Raw genomic sequence first — 22,488 nt, 5'->3', positions numbered from 1 at the left:
GGCGGACACCAAAACGACTTTTTTTTCATGTCCGTGGATCCTCCAAAAATCAAGGAAGACCCACGGACGAAAAAACGGTCACGGATCACGGAAAAACGGGACCCGTTTTTGCGGACCGCAAAAAAATACGTTCGTGTGCAGGAGGCCTTAATGTGACCAGTTGATTCTCACATATTACATGCTGCCAAACTTAGGCTACTTTCACACTAGCGTTCGGAGCGGATCCGTCTGATGTTTCATCAGACGGATCCGCTCCGATAATGCAGACGTTCGCATCCGTTCAGAACGGATGCGTCTGCATTAAAACTTAGAAAATTTTCTAAGTGTGAAAGTTGTCTGAGCGGATCCGTTCAGACTTTACATTGAAAGTCAATGGGGAACGGATCCGCTTGAAGATTGAGCCATATTGTGTCATCTTCAAGCGGATCCGTCCCCATTGACTTACATTGTAAGTGTGGACGGATCCGCTCGCCTCCGCACGGCCAGGCGGACACCCGAACGCTGCAAGCAGCGTTCAGGTGTCCGCTCACTGAGCGGAGCGGAGGCTGAACGCTGGCAGGCGGATGCATTCTCAGTGGATCCGCCTCCACTGAGAATGCATTGGGGCCAGACGGATGCGTTCGGGGCCGCTCGTGAGCCCCTTCAAACGGTGCGCACGAGCGGACACCCGAACGCTAGTGTGAAAGTAGCCTACCAATTAAAGGGGTATGATCGGCGGATATCTGACCACTGATCACTAGAACTGGGGCCCATGCTCCCCATTTGAATGGAGTAGCAGACACACATGTGTGGTAGAACTGGTGGAACTACTGATCCCAGAATACACAACAAATTGAAACTAAATATAATTGTGCATTTCAGATCCCAGAATACAAAACCAAGTACAAACTATCTGGAAAGCAGTGAACCTAGCAAGCATTGTACCCAACAACCAGAACACAGTAAGGCCTGAATATTTAAAGGCCAGACAATAAGCAACTCCACCCTAATAAACCAGACAATTTAACTTTGACTTTGTTTAAATTTTATATTTATTTATTTAATTTTTTTAATTAATTTTGAAGACATGAAAATGATGAAGGAACACATATGGAAATACATAGTAAACTAAAAAGTATTAGACAAACCAGAATATCTTTTATATTTTAGCTTCTTCAAAGTAGCCCTTTTGTGCTTTGATGACAGCTTTGCACAGTCTTGGCATTCTTTCAATCAGCTTCATGAGGTAGTCACCTGGAATGGTTTTCCAACAGTCTTGAAGGATTTCCCAGAGCATTTATTGTCTGCTTTTTCTTCACTCTGCAATTCAACTCATCCTAAACCATCTCAATTGAATTAAAAGGGTTGTGCACCATTGGGAGGGTTTTGGCAAGTGCCCCCTCCTGAGCCGACTCATACTTGTTTTGCAGTGTTGGCTCCCGACACATTTACTCCATGGCCTTGGCTGCTCCACTGGGCTCCCTGGATGTAAACTTCGCGTTTGTCTTGGCTGCAGCCAATCTTGGGCCAAAGCAGTGACCAACTTCCCTTGCATCATGTGACCATTTGTCATGGCACAAGTAGAGCAGGTCACTGCTATGGCTAGCGATTGGCTACAGCAGCATCAAACAGGAAATTTGCATCCAGAGAGCCCAGTGGAAACGCTGAGGCCATGAAGCACAGGAGCTGGGAGCCAGCGCCGGGGAGTAGGTAAGTGTGCTTCCCTTTGCAGGTCTGCTCAGTAAGGAAGAGTTTTCCAAGACCCCCCACAAAGGCGCCCAACCCCTTTAAGGTCGAGTTATTTTGGAGCCCATGTCTTCTGATACTGCACTCGATTATTCTCCTTCATGTTACTGCAGAATGCTGTGGTAGCCAGGCTGGTTAAGTGTACCTTGAATTTTGACTTATTCACCAACATTGTCACCTGCAAAGCACCTCCACACTATTACATCTCTTCCTCCATGCTTTACATTGATAACCACACATGTACAAACCATCTGCTCACCTTTTCTGTGTCTCACAAAGATATGGTGACTGTAGTCAAAAAGTTTTAATTCTGACTTCACTTGATTTCCACTGGTCTATAGTCCATTCCTTGTGTTTTCTGGCTCAAGCGGTTCTCTTCTTTTTGTTGTAGTTCCTTAATACTGACCTCTTCGCAGCTATTTGAACTTAAACGCCTGATTCTCTCTGTCTCATATGAAAAGTTGATGTTTAGGTGTGTCTGGTACTTGATCTCTGTAAAACATTTATGTAGGCTCTAATCGGAGGTGCTGTTAATGTGTGGTTTCTGAGGCTGGTAACTCTAATGAACTTATCCTCTGCAGCAGCGGTAACTCTTGACCATTCCTCTGGCTGTCCACATGAGTCAGTTTAATCGTAGCATTTGATGGTTTTTATGACCGCACTTGAGGTACCTTCAAAGTTCTGAAAAGTTTCCGGATTGGCTGAAGGCCAAGGCCAGATTATCTGCACCTTTACTGGGAGGGGGGAAGTCAACCGGGTCAATTCACCAGGTTTCTAGGGTCCCTGCATTCAATTGTGCCTGCAGCTCTAGGATGTAGATACACTTAAAGGGTTTCTGTCACCCCGCAAAACTCATTTTTTTTTTTTTTTGGATAGTTAGATTCCTCATAGTGCGATATAGGAGAATATAATGCTCTTACTTACTTTCATGCGGCCGATTCTTTATAAAACGAACTTTTATAATATGTAAATGAGGGCTCTACCAGCAAGTAGGGCGTCTACTTGCTGGTAGCTGCTGCAGAAATCCGCCCCCTCGCCGTGTTGATTGACAGGGCCAGCCGTGATCTCCTCCTCCGGCTGGCCCTGTCAGTAATTCAAAAATCGCGCGCCTCGCGTCATTCGGCGCAGGCGCTCTGAGATGAGGAGGCTCGTATCCTCAGCACTCCCTCAGTGCACCTGCGCCGATGGCATCACCGAAAGAGAAGACGTCATCGGCGCAGGCGCACTGAGGGAGTGCTGAGGAGACGAGCCTCCTCATCTCAGAGCGCCTGCGCCGAATGACGTGAGGCGCGCGATTTTTGAATTACTGACAGGGCCAGCCGGAGGAGGAGATCATGGCTGGCCCTGTCAATCAACACGGCGAGGGGGCGGATTTCTGCAGCAGCTACCAGCAAGTAGACGCCCTACTTGCTGGTAGAGCCCTCATTTACATATTATAAAAGTTCGTTTTATAAAGAATCGGCCGCATGAAAGTAAGTAAGAGCATTATATTCTCCTATATCGCACTATGAAGAATCTAACTATCCAAAAAAAAAAATATGAGTTTTGCGGGGTGACAGAAACCCTTTAAGCACTTAGCAGCTCCAGCGGAACAATGTAACCACTGGTTCCCTGACCCCTCCACCCTGGCTCTTTTCTGTGACATAGACATGGGACTGCAACATCCCATAGGTCAGGCCTGCATTGTGGGACTGAGGACAGAAAATTATTATAATACAGTGTGCGGATTATGTTCAAGTAGCCCAGAAAAGATCCAATACATAGTGGAGACATAGAGAAGAGACAATACATATAAGGGGGCACAGTGAAGAGGCAGTATATATAAAGGGGCACAGAAAACAGACAGTATATAAATATGCACAGATAAGTGGCTCTCTCTTTCTCTCTCTCTATATAATAAATATATATATATATTGTGGTGATGTGAACGCTAAAGTGAATAAGGATCCCGGAAGAGGGGTATATCTCACCCAGGTTCCTCAAGAGATAAGTAAAGTTCCAGAGTGGTGCTGGCTTCAGCAAGGCATAGTTGCTGGAGCAATTTTGTTTAGTATTTAAGGGCTGGATTTTACTTGGATTGGGAGCTAGGTTGGTAGTGGGATCTCCCAATCCACCCCTCCCCTCCCATTGAAAAATGTGGGAGTGCTAGAGGGTGTACCACACGTATCAGGTGGGGAGAAGCAGTCTCCCCAGTGTTCTATGGGTAATAAGGAAATGTCCCAGGTGGGAATGAGCTCATCGACACCCCTAGTGGTCAGGATTGCTAATGACACGAGCGTTATGCGTGACGTATATGCGGTAACTGATAGTGACTCGGAGAGTGAGCCTACAAGGTCAAAATCCTGCAAAATAAAGGGGGTTACTAATAGCGACCAGAGGACAGTTATACCTGACAAGACGAGAGTTAAGGGCGGGGTAATGGCAGCCTAGTGCCTTAGGCCCAGATCAAAACAGTTATAGTTGACCCGGCAGGTCAGTACAGCTGCAAACTTGAAGATGGTTCCGCTCGCTCCCCGCTGTCCCTAGATTCATTAGAGAAGGGACTAGCTGTCTTCACAGAGCAACTGAACAAGGCTATAGAACGGTCAAAGGAGGAGACCCAGAAAGAGATGAATGAACTGAAGGGTCTACTGCCGAATGTCCAGGAGAAGAGTAAAGACTCCAGAAAGACACCAAAGACTACAGTAGACACAGACAAAGTGCTTAAAGGGACCCTGGGTGGTACCCCCACAGGGTGTCCAAAAGAGAATGGGGATACTTCTACGTCTGCTGCAGCAGAGGAGAGCGAGGAGCAGCTGGAACAGGAGGCCAAAGAGTGGGGAGCTTCCAACAAGCTGGTGCGAAAAACTGGGAAGAAACAGAAAAAGTTTGACCATATCCTGGTTGAAGAGAAATACATCTCGACCCTATATGCTGAAGAACGTGACCGAGCAGAGGCTGATGCTTGGGAGAAGAAGACCAAGGCCCTCTCCTTGGCTAGAGCCCTTGAAGAAGCGCTTGAGGAGCGAGATGAATTTGAGAGGATCAACAAGCAACTCAGAGCAGAGATGGGGGATCTCCGGGGTCCGGAGCTCAAAGGATGACGTCGGGAAGAACGTCTAGCAGTTCGAGACATCTAAGCATGCTCTCGAGCAGCAGGTGGAAGAAATGAGGACTAAGCTTGAAGAGTTAGAGGCAAGAGCTTCTTGAGATAACAGGTTGGCTTAATCAAAGGAAAATGAGAAACCAGAGCAGAGTTCTCTGAAAGATGCCAAGAAGTCTAAGCCAGAGCTTGTTAAAAAGGGGTCTGGAGATGGTGGCACTGCGGTGCTGGCCGAGGCAGAAGGATGGAAGATTTTTCTGCTGAACCTGTTGATGGGGCTGATGTGGATGCAGACGCAAAGAAACTCATGGCAGTGGGTAGCCAGGACCTGGTCCTGAAAGATGTCACCTCTGCCTACAAGGCCTTCCAAATAGCCAGCAGCCTGCTGGGGGAAAAAGTACAAGGAGATGGGTGACCAGTATGTAGATCCTGTATCCTACTATGGAATGTCTCTCATGAATCCTACACAAAGGGAGAGCAATGTTCCGGCTGACCCTCTGGAGGGAATGCCAGAAGACGAGGAGTCTGTTAAAGACCCTGGTGTTCCCTGTACCTCCAACCTTAATAAGGAGGAAAAGAAGGAGTTAGGAGGGCCGGTATATAATACCCTGTCCAAGAAGGATGAAAAAGCTCACAAAGTGAGTCGAGACTCCAAAGAGACAACAGCTGAAAGAGCTAAGGCCGATGACCTGAAGTGGGACAAATCCTCAGATGTTGCAGAGATCAAAGAAATGGCTAAAGGGGAATCTGACAAACTGGAAAAAGTCACTGAGGAAGCAGAGGACTCTGAAACAGCTGCCAAAGCTGAGGAAACCTATGCTGAAGTAAAGGATGAACTTGAAAGTGGAACTTATGGTCGTTGCAGAGCTAGCAAGTCTAGAAGCAAAAATGCTGGAAAAACTAGAAAAAAAGGAATGGTAACAAAATGGAGGTTCCTGGAAGGGCATGGGCGAGAGCCAAAGAAACAAAGAGAGCAAGACCAGAGGGTAAAACAAAAGTGTTGGGCCATTAGATGGGCACTCGAGTCCCTTAGATATTTTCTACTAGGTAGAAAGCCAGTATTAGTGACAAACCAAACTCGGCTGGCCTGAGCAGGGCAGAATAAGGGTAGAAAGGTGATACTGACCATATATTCCAGGGGGAACATTGAGCCAGAAGGTTGTAGGATAAGGCGGATGCCCTGTTGCAAGCATCCGGTGGGTGCAAGTGTTCATCCCCACAGGTTTGAACAAAGGGGGGGGTGTATGTGGTGATGTGAATGCTAAAGTGAATAAGGATCCCGGAAGAGGGGTATATCTCACCCAGGTTCCTCAATTGGGTGAGATAAGTAAAGTTCTAGAGTGGTGAAGGCTTCAGCAAGGCATAGTTTCTGGAGCTATTTTGTTTAGTATTTAAGGGCTGGATTTTACTTGGATTGGGAGCTAGGTTGGTAGTGGGATCTCCCAATCCACCCCTCCCATTCCAGGGCAGGTTTTCCCTAGCATGAGGGGTCCCCAGGTGTAATCACCTGGGATAATTACTGGGGAGTAAAACCCCATCCCAGACTGTCAGTCTGGGGTGTAATTGCAAACAGAGGCCGGGTGAGGCTCTGGGTGTGTGGTTTCAGCCGGGCTAGGCTAAGAAACCACGAGGCTGGGACAGAGCCTGGACTGACCGTGTTACAGCCTTGGGGGGCTGGTATACACTTGGCTGAGGAAGCCGGACCTAGCGCTGTAACTGAACAGCACTGTATAGGTGAGTCAGGGATTGTATCATATGTTTAGTTAGAGCCCAGCCGGGCAGGTGTTTGTTTTGTATTATTTATGTTTTTCTGGAGCAAGATTAAAGCACAAGTTTGGCTCTGTAACCCGGCTGTTTGTGGAGATAATTGCGAGAGTGACCCCCGAAAGAGAGCTAATCCCTCACAATTGGTGGAGGATGCGGCAAGCGTCCATGCTGAAAAGTGAAAGGCAATGTGGTTGCTAGAGGCAACGAAAACTCAGGAGCCTGCTTGTTCGTTGGAGCAGGTGCTGCTCGTATAATCTGGACTTTCTTTTTTCCTGTTGTGTGGTGGAGTTTAAGTTTTTTGTGTGTGTGTGGTTTTGTGCTCTCTGACTAAGTGAACTGTGTTGCTGCGAGACTGACTCTGGTCATGGGTCTCGAGGAAAAGCGAATATATGCCGTTGCCAATGGGAACCGTCGGGAAGAAAAAGAGCGGAAGAGTGGTTTGGCTCTCAGGAGTTCGAGTGGTCCCTGCAAGTGTATACAGAATCCTAAAGATGATCTCTAGAGGTGTCATAAGGCCGTTGCTGGGAGCAACCCAGCACGACAGCATGCATTGTATCATATGTTTATTTAGAGCCCAGCTGGGCGGGTGTTTGTTTTGTATTATTTATGTTTTTCTGGAGCGAGTTTAAGGCCTCATGCACATGAACATATTTTGTTTCCGTGTCCGTTCCGTTTTTTTTGGTGGATAGGATGCGGACTAGTGTTGATCGAGCCTGCTCGGCTGAACACCAGTTCGGCTCGAGCATCTCGATGCTCAGCACATGCCGGTATTCGGCCAAATACTGAATGTGCTCGAGCGCAATGCTCGAGTCTCCTCCCTTCTCGTTTCTTTGCTGCTACGCACTGTAACGCCGTAGCCATAATGGTTACTGGCATTACAGTGATTGGTTGGCCTGAACGCATCATCGGGTGCTATATAGCACCGGATGACGCGTGTTCGGCTCAGTCTTAGGGTTTGTTCACACAACCGTTGGTGTCCCGTTCCCGGAATACACGGGCACCATTCCGTAGTCATTCCGCATCACGGATGTGGACCCATTCATTTCAATGGGTCTGCAAATCCGGAGATGCGGAATGGTGCGGAACGGAAGCACGGAACGGAACACTATGGAAGCACTACGGAGTGGTTTCTGGGGTTCCGTTCCGTGCCTCCGCACTGCAAAAAGAGAGAACATGCTCTATCTTTTTGCGGAACGGAGGGATCGCGGACCCATTCAAGTGAATGGATCTGTGATCCCCATGCGCCTGCGCCACGGAAGGTGCCCGTGCATTGCAGACCGCAATTTGCGGTTCACAGCACGAGCACAGGACACCAACGGTCGTGTGAACGAGCCCTTAGTCAGGGAGATCTGTGCTGAGAAAGGGACAGACAGTGTAGGGAGTGATATAGGAATAATTTTATTAGAAAAACTTTTCAGAAACCCAAAAGTCCTTTTAAGGACTGTTGTGTGTGGCAGCAATATCTATTTTTAGCACATCCTGCGCTAAATAGCGTGCAATAGTTAGGCCGCTGCAGACAGTGACATTAGCTGCGCAACATCTCCAGTGTAAAGTGTGCGCATCCAACAAATATCTGTGACATCCAGTGTACTTTTTCCGTAGACTGTGTCCGCTGCTGACAGTGACATTAGCTGCGCCGCATCTCCAGTGTAAAGTGTGCGCATCCCAAAAATATCGTTGACATCCAGTGTCCTTTTCGGTAGACGGTGTCCGCTGCGGACAGTGACATTAGCTGCGCCACATCTCCAGTGTAAAGTGTGCCTATCCAAAAAATATCTGTGACATCCAGTGTACTTTTTCGGTACATGGCGTCAGCTGCGGACAGTGACATTAGCTGCGCCACATCTCCAGTGTAAAGTGTGCGTATCCAAAAAATATCTGTGACATCCAGTGTAATTTTTCCGTAGATGGTGTGCGCTGCTGACAGTGACATTAGCTGCACCACATCTCCAGTGTAAAGTGTGCGCATCCCAAAAATATCTGTGACATCCAGTGTCCTTTTTCGGTAGACTGTGTCCGATGCGGACAGTGACATTAGCTGCGTCACATCTCCTGTGTAAAGTGTGCGCATCCAAAAAATATCTGTGACATACAGTGTACTTTTTCAATAGACGGTGTCCGCTTCTGACAGTAACATTACCAGTGCCACATCTGCAGTGTAACGTGTGTGCTGAAAAAATTTATCTGTGACATATGGTGTACTTTTTTCGTAGACGCTGCAGACAGTGACATTACCTCTCCTGTAAAACGTTTTCTCATTCCAAATACTTGTGACATTCCCTGTAATTTTTTATTAGCCGCTGGTTACAGCATTGACATTATTTGCGGGATATCTCCTGTGTGACGTTTCCACATCCCAAATACCTTTTTAAGTTTGTTTGCGCATACACTTCGAAATCCTACGCTACTGTATGTGTGACAGACTTTCAAGCATATATAACATTTAATATGAAGAAGGCGAGCAGTAAGGACGGAGCAGTGGCTGTGATGCTGATGGTGCACGCAGAGGCCGTGGCCCCTGGGCACGGTGAAACTGTGCCTGCTGCCAGAGCACAAGAAAAACAATCATTCACTATACCTAGCTTCATGTCCCAGTTTGCAGGGCGGCGCAGGACACCACTCGAAGTCAGACCAATGCGACCAGGTGGTCGGTTGGATTGCAGCAGATAATGCTTCTAGTCGCTTAACCACCTCAGCTCCCCTAGCTTAAACCCCCTTAATGACCAGACCACTTTTTACAATTCTGCACTACACTACTTTCACGGTTTATTGTTCGGTCATACAACTTACCACCCAAATGATTTTTACCTCCTTTTCTTCTCACTAATAGAGCTTTCATTTGGTGGTATTTCATTGCTGTTGACATTTTTACTTTTTTTGTTATTAATCGAAATTGACCAAAATTTTTGCAAAAAAATGAAATTTTTCACTTTCAGTTGTAAAAATTTTCAAATAAAACTACATTTCTATATAAATTTTTCTCTAAATTTATTGCTCTACATGTCTTTGATAAAAAAATGCAATAAGTGTATATTTATTGGTTTGCGCAAAAGTTATAGCATTTACAAACTATGGTACAAAAATGTGAATTTCCGCATTTTGAAGCAGCTCTAACTTTCTGAGCACCTGTCATGTTTCCTGAGGTTCTGCCCAGACAGTAGAAATATCCCACAAATGACATTTCGGAAAGTAGACAGCCTAAGGTATTCGCTGATGGGCATAGTGAGTTCATGGAAGTTTTTATTTTTTGTCACAAGTTAGCGGAAAATGATTTTTATTTTATTTTTATTTTTATTTTTTTCTTACAAAGTCTCATATTTCACTAAGGCTACTTTCACACTTGCGTTCGGGGTTCCGCTTGTGAGCTCCGTTTGAAGGCCCAATGCATTCTGAGTGGATGGGAATCCGCTCAGAATGCCTCAGTCTGGCTCAGCTTGGCCTCCGTTCCACTCAGCAGGCGGACACCCGAACGCAGCTTGCAGCGTTCGGGTGTCCGCCTGGCCCTGCGGAGCCAAACGGATCCGTCCAGACTTACAATGTAAGGCTACTTTCACACCTGCATTCGGGTGTCCGCTCGTGAGCTCCGTTTGAAGGGGCTCACAAGCGGCCCCGAACGCATCCGTCCAGCCCTAATGCATTTTCAGTGGACACGGATCCGCTGAGAATGCATCAGTCTGCCAGCGTTCAGCCTCCGCTCAGCGAGCGGACACCTGAACGCTGCTTGCAGCGTTCGGGTGTCCGCCTGGCTGTGCGGAGGCAAGCGGATCCGTCCAGACTTAAAATGTAAGTCAATGGGGGCGGATCCGTTTGAAGATGACACCATATGGCTCAATCTTCAAACGGATCCGTCCCCCATTGACTTTCAATGTAAAGTCTGGACGGATCCGTTCAGGCTACTTTCAGACTTAGAATTTTTTTCAAACTATAATGCAGACGGATCCGTTCTGAACGGATACAAACGTCTGCATTATAGGAGCGGATCCGTCTGTGCAGACATCAGACGGACCCGCTCTGAACGCTAGTGTGAAAGTAGCCTAAGTCAATGGGGACGGATCCGTTTGAAGTTGACACAATATGGTGCAATTTTCAAATGGATCCGCCCCCATTGACTTTCAATGCAAAGTCTGGACGGATCCTTCTGACTAACTTTCACACTTAGATTTTTTTGTGAAATATAATGCAGACGAATCTGTTCTGAACGGATACCATTGTTTGCATTATAGGAGCGGATCCGTCTGTGCAGACACCAGAGGGATCCGCTCCGAACGCAAGTGTGAAAGTAGCCTTAACTTGTGACAAAAAATAAAAACTTGCATGAACTCACCATGCCCATCACGAAATACCTTGGGGTGTCTTCTTTCCAAAATGGGGTCACTTGTGGGGTATTTATACTGCCCTGGCATTTTAGGGGACCTAAAGCGTGAGAAGAAGTCTGGAATCCAAATGCGTAAAAAATGCCCTGTGAAATCCTAAAGGTGCTCTTTTGAATTTGGGCCCCTTTGCGCAACTAGGCTGCAAAAAAGTGTCACACATGTGGTATCGCCGTACTCAGAAGAAGTAGGGCAATGTGTTTTGGGGTGTATTTTTACATATACCCATGTTGGGTGAGAGAAATATCTCTGTAAAAGTCAACTTTTCCAATTTGTTTATACAAAGTTGTCATTTTAAAGAGATATTTCTCTCACCCAGCATGGGTATATGTAAAAATACACCCCAAAACACATTGCCCAACTTCGTCTGAGTACGGCGACACCACATGTGTGACACTTTTTTGCAGCCTAGGTGCGCAAAGGGGACCAAATTGTAAAGAGCACCTTTATGATTTCACAGGGCATTTTTAACGCATTTGGATTCCAAATTGCTTCTCACGCTTTAGGTCCCCTAAAATGCCAGGGCAGTATAAATACCCCACAAGTGACCCCATTTTGGAAAGAAGACACCCCAAGGTATTCCGTGAGGGGCATGGCGAGTTCCTAAAATTTTTTATTTTTTTTGGCACAAGTTAGCGGAAAATGATTTTTTTCTTTTTTTTTTTTTCTTACAAAGTCTCATATTCCACTAACTTCGTGACAAAAAATAAAATTTTACATGAACTCGCCAGATATTTCTCTCACCCAGCATGGGTATATGTGAAAAGACAGGGTGTATTTTTACATATACCCATGCTGGGTGAGAGAAATATCTCTGTAAATTGACAATTTTGTATAAAAAAATTTAAAACGTTGTCATTTACAGAGATATTTCTCACACACAGTATGGTATATGTAAAAATACACTCCAAAACACATTGCCCAACTTCTCCTGAGTACGGCGATACCACATGTGTGACACTTTTTTGCAGCCTCTGGGCTGAAAGAAAAAATGAACGGCACAGATTTCATTCGCATCGATCAATGTGGATGAAAAAATCTCTGCCAAAAAATGTGCAAAAAAAAAAAGGAGGGGAAAGGCGTCGGCCAGGACATAGGAGCTCCGCCCAACATCCAAACCCACTCAGCCCGTATGCCCTGGCAAACCCGATTTCTCCATTCACATCAATCGATGTGGATGAATAACTCATTGCCGGAATTTTTTTATTTTTTTTAAAAAAATGTTTGCCAAAGCATATGAACACCGCCCCTCAACTCATAAGCCTCGGCAAACGTATCTTTTTTACTGCAGAGGAGAAATCTCGTCTTGCAGCGCCGCATACCCCGACTTTTGTGTAATCTAACAGCAGCGCAATGCATCTGTCAGAATGCACATCAGTGCTGCAGCTGGTCGATCGGTTGGTCCACCTAGAAGGTAAAAAAAAAAAAAAAGGCCACAACGCAATTAATTTATTAACATTAACTTTATATAACATTTGAACAGAACATTAACTTTTATAAACTTTATTGAACTTTTGGAACAGAATATTAACTTTTTTGCTTACCTGTGATTTTTATTTTTATTTTTTTACCTTCATAGGACAAACCTCTCCTTCCCCATGGGACAATGTGCAAAGCGCAAATCGCCAAGAGATGTAGAGAAGTACATTATGCACTTTGTCCCAGGTGAAAGGAGAGGTTTGCAGCAGCTCTGTGTGAAAGGGCCCTAAGACCCCTGTGTGCCTGTCCTGTGTCACGCAATCCCTATACTAATAGTGTACCTGTGTGTGGTACTTCCGGAAACACTCCCCTAAGCATAGGGCAGGGTGATCAGGGCAGTCAGGACAGAAATAGCGGGTGTCACGCCTTATTCCACTCCTTCTACAGACACGACATTTTTTTCGGGGTGGCGGTTGGTTTGAGGTACCAGCAACGACATTGGGGGAAATGTCGCTCGTGTAGACGGCTCACTACACTGGTGGTTGGGGCCATGGAACCTCCTGGATACAGGAGGTTCTCGATGATCTCTTCCTGAAATTTGAGGAAGGATCTTGTTCTCCCAGCCTTACTGTAGAGAACAAAACTATTGCACATAGCCAATTGAATTAGGTATACAGACACCTTCTTATACCAGCATCTGGTCCTGCGGGAAAGTAAATAAGGAGCCAACATCTGGTCATTGAAGTCCACCTCTCCCATGAACGAATTATAGTTGTGGACACAGAGGGGCTTTTCAATGACTCCAGTTGCTCGTTCAATTTCGATTGTCGTGTCTGCGTGAATGGAGGAGAGCATGTAAACGTCACGCTTGTCTCTCCATTTCACTGCGAGCAGTTCTTCATTACACAAGGCAGCCCTCTCGCCCCTTGCAAGACAGGTGGTAACGAGCTGTTGGGGGAAGCCCCGGCGACTAGGTCGCGTGGTGCCACAGCAGCCAATCTGTTCTAGAAACAAATGCCTGAAGAGGGGCACACTTGTGTAAAAATTGTCCACATAAAGATGGTACCCCTTGCCAAATAAGGGTGACACCAAGTCCCAGACTGTCTTCCCACTGCTCCCCAGGTCTGTCAACGCTGCAGCAGCGCTGGAAATTGCCAGATCACCGGCTGTTGTGCGACGTGAGTCCGCTCTGGAACTCGACGTTGCAGATGTTGGCCAGGCTTTGTGAGCAGCAGAGGGCAGTAGTGGAATACCAGCTGCATCATGGTCATCACCTTTCCAGTCAGCTTCCGCTCTTCACAAGTGACGAGTGGGCATGGATGTCTGACCTCTGTGAGGTTTTACGCAACTTTGAGGAGTCAACATGGATGGTGAGCGGTGATGCCAGTATTCTCATCGTAACCATCCCACTTCTGTGTCTACTGAAACGCTCGCTGCTCACAATGAAGGCCGACGCTTTGCATGTAGAAGAGGTGGAAATGGGGGAAGACAGTACACAGGGTGATAGCAAGGGCACCCTCAGTTCGTCTTCTCAGCGTGAATTGGATGATGATGAGGAGGAGAAGGTTGCCTCCGCTACAGAGGATAGTACCCATAGCAGGTTTATTCCATCTGTTCAGCGTGGATGGGCCGAAGAGGAGGAAGAGGATGAGGAGATTGAGAGTCATCCTTCTGATGACGACAGCGAAGTCTTGCCTGTTGGTACTCTGGCACACATGGCTGACTTCATGCTTGGCTGCCTTTCCCGTGACCCACGCGTTATAAGCATTTTAGACAACACGGATTACTGGTTGCTCACCCTTCTTGAACCCTGCTACAAAGAGAACTTCTTATCTCTCATTCCTTTGGTGGAGAGGACGAGCAAAACGGTGTAATACCAGAAGGTCCTTGTTGAAAAATTGTTCCACAAAAATTTTCATCTGACAACGCTGACGGCAGAGTCCGTACTTCCTTGGGAAACCGAGGAGGGGAGAAAAGGGGAACACACAGCAGTTCCAATATAGGCAGGGCAACACTCTCCAAAGCCTGGGACAGTTTCATGACCCCTTCCCCCCCAGCACCCTCATCCTGATGTGCGGCCTACTGTTACAAGGAGGGAAAAATTTGGGAAGATGGTGAAGGAGTACATAGCAGACCGTGTCAGCGTCCTCGATGATCCCTCAGTGCCTTACAACTACTTGGTGGTGTCCAAGCTGGACATGTGGCACGAACTGTCACTCTACGCCTTGGAGGTGCTGGCCTGCCCTGCTGCCGGCGTTTTATCTGAGCGGGTATTTAGTGCTGCTGGTGGCATTATAACAGATAAGCATATCCGCCTGTCAACTGAAAATGCTGACAGGTTGACTCTTGACTCTATAAAAATGAACAAGGCCTGGATTGACCATGACTTCTCGACTCCACCAGAGGAAAGCTGATGAACTTAAAGGCACTTTAAATGTGCTGTTTATAATGTACTGAATCCACTGTATTCCCATGCACCCCTTCCACCACAAACAAGGGTATATGGTTGAATCTTCCTTTTCTCATCCTCCTCTTCCATCATAACAACATGCTTATTCATCGTATATAATGCCCTCGCATATATGCCCTGGCATATAATGTTTTACAGGGTCAGCTCACCTGCAGGCCCTTGCATATAATGTTTTACAGGGTCAGCTCACCTGCAGGCCCTCGCATATAATGTTTTACAGGGTCAGCTCACCTGCAGGCCCTCGCATATAATTTTTTAGAGGGTCAGCTCATCTGCAGGTCCTCGCATATAATGTTTTACAGGGTCAGCTCACCTACAGGCCCTTGCATATAATGTTTTAGAGGGTCAGCTCACCAGCATACCCTCACCTACAATCTTTTACAGGGTCAGCTCACCTGCAGGCCCTCACCTACAATCTTTTACAGGTTCAGCTCACCTGCAGGCCCTCACCTACAATATTTTACAGGGTCAGCTCACCTGCAGGCCCTCGTATATAATTTTTTAGAGGGTCAGTGTAATGACCGACGACACGCACAGGGAGGAAAACAGGGAAAGCCCTGCCCAAGGGAGAGGGAAAGGTGGTGACCCCTAACTCACCTTGCGGCTGGCACCTGACTGCCCTGACGTCCCTAGACGGGTTCCTCACCCGTGCGGCGATCGCGTGCCTAAACCCTGGCTTTCCCTAATATGAGCCCTGGATAGTGAACAGGCCGGTGGGATCGCTAGTCCACACCACTATCACTAAGAGGGAAACACCAGGGAGAGGACAGACAAAACATACAAACACATACACCCAGGTGGGCGACCACAATAAACCAACAAGGTCCAACAGGGATCTGGAGGGTAGCGTACTGGACCAACTACCAGCGAACGCAGCAACACAGCTCCAGAAGGTCAGAATAGATGTCCAGGCAGGAAGCTCTATCTCTGGCAACCAGAGAAGTGTGAGAGAGAAATATAAGGAGGTCTGGGAGTGCTGGACAAGGAACAGCTGAGGAGAAGGAGCTACGGATCCCTGAGTGAGCCAAAAGGGTTTGCTAAGCAAACCCAGAAAGCTACCATAAGGAAAACAGCCCTATCTTAAATAGAGCGTGCAGCCAACCGCTGCGACTTCCTGACCCCGGGTATAACGGAGTCAGGCGTGGTCCTCGACACCCTCGTGACAGTCAGCTCACCAGCAGGCCATCAATCATAATTTTTCAAGGGTGTATGATGCCCTCCTTTATGTGTAATAAAAGGGTGTATTGGAGTGCCGGTTCCTTGTAATTTTTGGCAGGCCTTTTCACTTTTTATACAAATAAATATACAGGAAAGAATGTTTTCTAACAATGTTTCCTCTAAAATCGATTTTATCTTTGGTTTTGTGCGTATTATTGTCAGTCTGTAAAAGTGGCACACTACTCGGACAACATCATTCCGACCAGCGACCTGGGAGTCCAAGATGTATTCAGACATCCTCCCCATGCTGTTCCTGAACCATTTCAGTGGTGTTTCCATCAATTTCTGACCTTTTCATGTGAACCAGACACCCTCCCCTCTTCAGAGCAGGGGGTACCTGGTTAAATGCTCGAGTTCTCCCATTGACTTCCATTGTGCTCGAAAGATATATATAAAAATACTTGTCAGGGGGCTCAGACAAGGGCCAATATATATAAAGGGGGCACAATAAAGAGACCGCATAAATATGTGGGCACAGAGAGGAGGCAATGTATAAGGGGGAACTATATATAAAATGAGCACAGTGAACAGGCAATATATAAAGAGGGTACAGAGAAGAGGTACTGTATATAACGGGGTACAGACAAGAGTCAATATATATAATGGGGCATAGAGAAGAGATAATAAATAGAAGGGCCATAGACAAAAGGCACTATATGTAAAGAGGGCACCGACATAGGGCACCATATACAGGGGCCACACAGCATGAGGCACTATATATAGGTTTCGCAGAGCGTGCAGCACTATCTATAAGGGGTAACAAGCATATAGCACTGTATACAGAGGGGAGGGGCACTGTGTGTGGCACTTTTATTTTCAGGGGGCATAGTATGTGACATGATTAAATTCAGAGACACAGTGTATGCTGCTATTGAATTTATGGTCATGCTTGTGGCACTAAGAGGTGTTTTTGCTAGTATACAGGGTGTGATATGTTGGTGAAGCGAGAAGCTAAGACAAGTAATGGCTGTGAGAAGTCATCATGGTGGTCTGAACCTGTAAGTCACCAAATTCAAATGTTTTATTTCTCCCACTGACTGAGTCTGATCAATGCTGTAGTCCCTTGTATGATGATCTACAGCTGACAGGTGGTGGCATTCCGTTTTGTGAAACAACTCTCAGCATACCTTAGCAACTGTTCAAGCCATACTGTGAGCGGTAATTTCACACTGTACAAGCTTTTATGGCAAAGTCTAACTGGTATCTGTAATTAATACTATAATTTTTTAAGCTGGTGATGTATGTATGTATGTACTATGCTTGGTTATGGAGCTTGGTTCTTGGTTCGGATGCTGTATTTATGTACTGAGGTTAATTCTGGCTCTGTATGTATGGTATGAACTTGGTTCTGGTTCTGTATTTGACCTATAGGCTTGCTTCTGGTGCCATATTTATGTAGTGAGCTTGGTTCTGGTTCTGTATTTGTTATTAGCTTCTGATGCTGTATTTAACTTCTAGCCTTGGTTCTGGTGCTGTATTTATGTAGTTAGCTTGGCTCTGGTGCTATATTTGTGTTATGTGCTTGGTTCTGTATTTATACCCAGCCTTAGTATGCACCTCTGTAATTGTAAACACACATTGGGAGCCTGCTGGGTTGGGGGCCCACTCAGATATGTTTTGTATCCTTGCCGCAACCCCCCCTTCCCCCTTTTTTAATGCTGAACCCTTAGCTATGCCTCTGCCTTCATATCTTTCATCTTCATATGTTCCTGTGATCGCTGCAGCCTTCTCCATGCTCACCAAGTACAGTGCCGTACATTGTATAGCGGCTGTGCTTGGTATCGCAGCTCAGCCCCATTCACTTCTATGAAGCTAAGCTACGCCTAGGCCACGTGATCGATGAACATGTCATCACTGGCCTAGGAAAAGCTGAGAGAAGTCCAGGGCGCTACTGTAAGCGCTGCCTTCTCAAACACCTGATTGGCGGGGGCCCTAGGTGTCGGATCCCGACCAATCAGATACTGATGACCTATCCTGAGGATAAGGTCATCAGTATTAAAGTCTTGGAAAACCCTTTTAATATAATAGAAAAATATTTTTTGTGATAAAAAAATTCAGAGCCAAGGTTTGACAGTCCTAATATGTTTTCTGTCCACTCTACTGGCACAATTTGTAAACTGGCAGATTTCCCAAAACTTTTTAGCTATTTGTGTGGTGGGCTGTGGGATAAATTCATCATGTAGTAAGTCCCACAAGGGTCTGCAAGTGTCTCGTACTATATCCCTTTAGTGACTAGCCTGTTTTTGGCCTTACTGACCAATCGTTTTTCTATAACTTTTTTATTTTTCAGTCCATATAGCTGTATGAGGGCTTGTTTCTTGTGGGACAAGTTGTAGTTTTTAATGGCACTGTTTTGGTGTACACATAACTTTCTGATTAACTTTTATTGACTCTTTCTGCTAGGGAGAAGGGAAAAACAGCAATACTGCCACAGAGTTTTTACGTTATAAATTTTACGTAGTTCATGTTTCGGTATAAATAACATGATATCTTTATTTTTTGGGTCAGAACGATTATAGCAATACCAAATACATATAGTTGTTTTCTGTTTTACTACATTTGTTCAATAAAACCCTTTTTTTAGGAAGAAAATCTTTTTGCATAGCCACTTCCCAAGACTCATAACTTTTAGATTTTTTATTCTATGGAGTTGTGTGAGTGCTTGATTTTTACGGGACGACTTGTCGTTTTCATTGGTATCATTTTGGAGCAAATGACGCTTTTTGATCGCTTGTTATTAAGTTTTCTCAGTAGAAACTAAGTATAAATTAGCAATTCTGTATTTATTTTTTTTTATTTACGCCATTCACCATAGGGGATAATTTACATGATTTTTATGTAGTGCGGGTCGTTAGGGACGTGGAGATACTAAACATATGGGGTAGGTCTCTTTTTGGCATTTTTTTTAAACTCAAAAGCGCATTTTCATTGAAAAAAAAGGTTTCTTTTTACAGAGTTTTTTTATTTAATAAATGTTTTATTTTTACATTTTTTTACCACCTAATAGTCTCACAAGGGGACCATTATAGACAACATTTTGATTGATTTTAAAATACAAAGCACTATCCCTAAACTATCCCTGCTGGAAACTACTCAGACCCCAGCCAGCCTTTCCACAAATCGGCACCCCGCAATCTCATTTGCGGGGTGTGGATGGGAGACAGAGGGAGTCGCCTCTCATTCGACTGGGCTGCCATAAAAAAGCGGTGGCCCAGCCTAAGGCCCCTTAGTGACTGCCATAAAAAGGCATATGAATTGTCACTGAAGGGATATAGGATAAGGTTGAAATTCCCATCCTAAGCTAAAAATGCAGTGATGGTAAACTTTCCCTAGTAGCTAGAGATCTGTTTTGAGACATAAAATTAAAGGGGTTATCCCATGATTAATGTAAAAAATGAAAATTAGACATCATATACTACATAACACTCTCTAACAAAACTATAACCAGCCCCGTACCTCACATGGATCCAGAGCTCTTCCCATTTATAGCTGTGCTAGATTTATATCAAGCTGACAACTCAAGGGGAGTGTCTTTTCTCAGGGGGCATGTCTTTCTTCTGGAGTTCTCTTCCTATCACAGCTTAGGAGGCAATTAAAGGATGAGACTGAGCATGTGCGGCCATCTCAGTAAGTAGGACAAAGAAATAAGAAAGAAAAAACCGCAGGGGGCGCTATACAGATATATTTTATTGAATAACTAAGTGGCTATGCAAAATTTTTCATTACATGCAAAGTATTCAGATCCAGGTGCTGGTTTGAAAACTGTAGAATATTTTTCATGGGACAACCTCTTTAAAAGAAAAATAAATATATTTAATAAAAAAATATTAATAAATAAATATTATGTACTCTTACCTTAGAGTCATCATTCGCCGGTCCTCAGGAGCAATGGTTCTTCTGAAATTAGCATCCTGTCTTTCAATTCTTTGTGACACATGATGCAGCAGATTGTCAAAACTTTGTATGGTCATCATAGAATTTATCCGGATGTAATTGAAGATCCAGATACAGTACTGAAAATACTCCTTAGGTCATTAGTTTAAAAGTTATTGGGTGAACTCAATACCAACATCTTTGTCTTTCCCAGGCATGTCTTCTCCATCTGGATTTTAGGATTAAAGCATTCAATCCAAATGTACGCAGGCAGCATGCTCTCAAAGAGCAGGAATGATCTGGTCTCAGCTCTATCAATATACAATAGTTGACGTACACGATGCGTACACTTAAGATACATAGTCTACCAAGGTACTAAATATTTTTGCATTTAAAAGGCAACTCACAAAAAACCGGATCAGCTAAAGTAAACAAAAAAATGAAGAATATCGGATATAAAGGATCCGTTTTTTTTTTTAAAGGATCCAGCAAATGGATCCAGTAAATTGCTATCCGTTGAATCAGTTTTTAATTTTTTATTACCGGATCCAGTTTGACTGGATACGTGAATGCAAATATGAAAGTAGCCTTACTTAGCTTACTTAAAACATTAGCAGAATAGGACTAAACACAGTATGGAACTGTGTGCCGATCCAACCTCTGCACAACCGATGGTCTCAAACACATTATGAAGGCAAGAAATTTCACAAATGAACTATTGACAAGCCATAACTGTTAATTGAAAACCATTCCAGCTAACTGCCTCATGAAGCTGATTTAGAGAAGCACAAGGGGGCTATTCGGAAGAATCTAAAATACAAAACATATTCTACACAGTTGCCAGCGATAGTATAAGATGCAGCGATAGTATCCCAACCAGCCTATGCCTCCATATAAAAAACTGGGTAGATATATTTAACAAACTACCCAGCTTATTATTATAGATACATTAGATGGCTGAGATGGTTTGTAGGTACAGAGGCAGACCAGCCAGCGTGCTCTTTCCCCAGGGATACAACTTCTCAAAGTAGCTACAGGGAACCCCAACAATCAATCATCTTTACGGTATCGCTGCTGCCTGCCACTGTATTAGCAGGTTATATTTTGCATGTAGCTGTACAGTGGTGTCACCGCCAGTTCTGTTAAAAAGGTCTGTTAGACGTTCTTCTCTACCTCTTGCATGAGGTTCTTTGTTTTGGTTTCACTTTGTCATCTCCTTTCCTTCTCCCAGCTGTCACCTATTTACACTAATTGTCTCCCTTTATATTCCCTCCCATACTGCCTCGCTTTGCGGTTTATACTTCTTCCTGGATGAGTTGTTCACTGCTGGATGCTCCTACTGCTTATTCCTCAGATAAGCCCTTTTCCTTTATGTTTCCTTGCTGGCTTGATTCTAGGTGACCCTGGCTCCGTCCGTATTAAGTGCAGGGAGCCGGTGGTCGTGTCCCCTCACTAGTATAGGGTTTTCAGGTGTCACACAGTATAAGGTACGTGGGCATGCTATCGTCTACCATAAAGACCTTTGCATGGGCATAGCAGTCAGGGAGAGCTCTAGGGGTTTTATAGGGCTCACCCATATGCTCCTTAATTTGTGATCAAGCCAGTCGGATGTTTATTTATAAGTTCCAGCTTTCTGTATCACCATCCGTGACATTATAAACCGCCATAACTGTCTTAAGCATGGATCCGGTTTCAGCCTTGATTGACCGCATGCAAGGTCTTTCGCTGGAGGTAGCAGATCTCCGTAAAACTGTGTCTCAGTTTCAGGTGACCGGTTCTGCTGGCGTTCATGGAGTTTGTTCCGAGCCTAAGATCTCGCTTCCGGATACGTTCTCCGGGGATAGTGAGAATTTTGTTCGCTTTAGAGAGGCTTGCAAACTCTATTTTCGCCTACTTCCCCATTCCTCTGGTGATGAGGAGCAGAGGGTGGGGATCATCATCTCGCTGCTCAAGGATAACGCTCAGTTTTGGGCATTTTCGCTGCCCGCAGAGATATATTGTTCAGAATTTCGGAGATGGGCAGCTGATACTGGTTGGAATGATGCTGCACTCCGAAGTCAATTTTGCCATGGTCTTTCGTAAAGATTGAAAGATGCATTTGCTTTTCATGAGAGACCAGCCTTGTTAGAATCTGCCATCTCTCTAGCTGTTCGTATTGACAGGCGTCTTAGAGAGAGAGAGGAGACTACTCCTTCCTGTCAAATTCAGTCCAAGGACAGTGGGGCTGTCTCATTCAGTGCGCAGGGGTCTCAGTCTCTCTCAATCCCCTCTGAGGAGGAGGCCATGCAGCTGGGTTTGCTTGCTTCTGATAGTAGAGAATTCAGCTCTCAGAGGAGGGTTTGTTTCTGTTGTGGGGGTATAAATCATTTGGCTAATGTTTGCCCCTCTAGGAGATTCATGGAGTTTTCTGAGGGTAATAAAAGAAAAACAAAAAGAAAAAAAACCCTCTAAAAACTTTCCATTTGCTACTATTGGCAAGGTTGATGCAGAAATTGAAGGTTTGCCGTTTACTTGTAGTTCCCGTTTTCTCCTACCTGCCAGGGTGGCGCTAGACAGCAAGAACA

This window comes from Bufo bufo, chromosome 4, assembly GCF_905171765.1.
Source record: "Bufo bufo chromosome 4, aBufBuf1.1, whole genome shotgun sequence".
Classification (NCBI taxonomy): Eukaryota; Metazoa; Chordata; class Amphibia; order Anura; family Bufonidae; genus Bufo; species Bufo bufo.
The sequence above is the reverse complement of the archived record's forward strand: the minus strand, read 5'-3'. Positions refer to the sequence as shown.